The 1,470-nt window shown below is 55.9% G+C and overlaps 1 pseudogene; it reads right to left on the reverse strand.

Moving 5' to 3' along the window:
- Nucleotides 1–75: 75 nt before the first annotated feature.
- Nucleotides 76–570, reverse strand: LOC105742504 (annotated as a pseudogene).
- Nucleotides 571–1,470: the final 900 nt, after the last annotated feature.

Genomic DNA, 1,470 nt, shown 5'->3' on the forward strand with positions numbered 1-1,470 from the left:
GCGGGACTGCAGCTCCAGCCACACGCTGCCCGCGGCCCAGAGCGTGAGCTCCGCTCAAATGAGGGACTTCCAGACTAGACGGCATGGCTCTTTTCAGTTTATTGCATGAAGGAGTTACACGAGTCCAAGTGAAGGCGGACCCCAATGGTTACATTATACAAGCTGTGAGGTTTTTAAACTCGTGACAAGGGACTGAAGGGGCGCTCTACTCATTGCAAGGCAATCCTCACGTAAGCTTCAGTGAGCCACAAGCACTTAAAACCCATGAACCTTCAGCTGATCGTCCTTGGCCAGTCCGATCTCTACCAGGAACTGGCATGTGTTCTTGTGCAGGTCACCCTACAGCCGGATTACTTCTCAGTATTCCGGGTCCTCCATGACAATGCCATTGCAGGCAGATTTCTTCTTAAACACCTTCACCAGTTTCTTTTTATTGTAAGCATCCACAAACCCTCGGATGGTGGTGAGGGTCTTCCTGCCGTTTCTCTGTTGGATTTGTATATGGACACAATCCTCAGTGTTGGTGGGAAACAGGTCAGCACCCTCATTTGCATTAGCAAAGGGGTCAAAAGATGGAAGTTTTGGATACCGCACATACAATTAAACTCCTGTTCCTCGGTGGAAATGGCCCATGGAAGGCAGCTTTGGGAGAAGGCTGGCGGGAATCAGGGGGCAGGTAGCTGAACCCTCTGCTGGGGCTCAGTGTCTGGAGCCAAGACTTTACCACAAGGCCAGTTCTTTACCACAAGGCCATCCACACAGCAATGTCCCTGCCGCCCCTGTCAGTGTCACTCAGCCCACATCTTCCCTCGGATGTGGACTGCTCTGTTCACCCTGAAGGGGCACAGCTGAGGGGCTTCCCCAGGGACACGGACAGGACAGAGATGGGACAGGGACTGGATGTATTTGAGCAGCATGGTCAGAACCTTTTCCTTCGCGAGACTCTGCCGCACCCACTGCAGCATGCACTGCCTCACCAGGAAGGGCAAGTTGGTCTTGGTCTTCTTTCCCTTCTCTGTGCCCAGGATCTTGACGACCTAGGAAGGGGCCTTACAGACTCTTACACACGTAGCCATCTTGCTCCATGGGCCTCTTCCCCAGCTCTGAAGCAGGAAAGCGGAGCCCGCCCATTTCCCCGGCCCCCACGCCCCCTCTGATGGCTGGGAGACCCCGTGCTCCTGCAGGTCTCTGAGGTTGCTCCGGTGGAGCGGGCCCGCACGCACACATGCCCCCACACGCACTCGGCAGCGTGATCCTCCTGCAACGCCCGCCCCCGCAGCAGGCAGCAGTGTCTTCAGGCTTGTCACTGCACTCAAGACCGCCGCTCCGCGGCGCTTGAATCTCTCCCGAGTCCTCCCTTGCAGGCAGTGCTCACTACCTAGTGCTTCAGTCTCCTCCAGAGGGGGATGAAACCAGCTGCTAAAAAGGGTCTGTACTCTCTACCCTGTAGGGCCACCCTTAAGACTCCAC

The sequence above is a fragment of the Octodon degus genome, unplaced genomic scaffold (genome assembly GCF_000260255.1).
Source record: "Octodon degus isolate 3935 unplaced genomic scaffold, OctDeg1.0 scaffold00056, whole genome shotgun sequence".
NCBI classification, from domain to species: Eukaryota; Metazoa; Chordata; class Mammalia; order Rodentia; family Octodontidae; genus Octodon; species Octodon degus.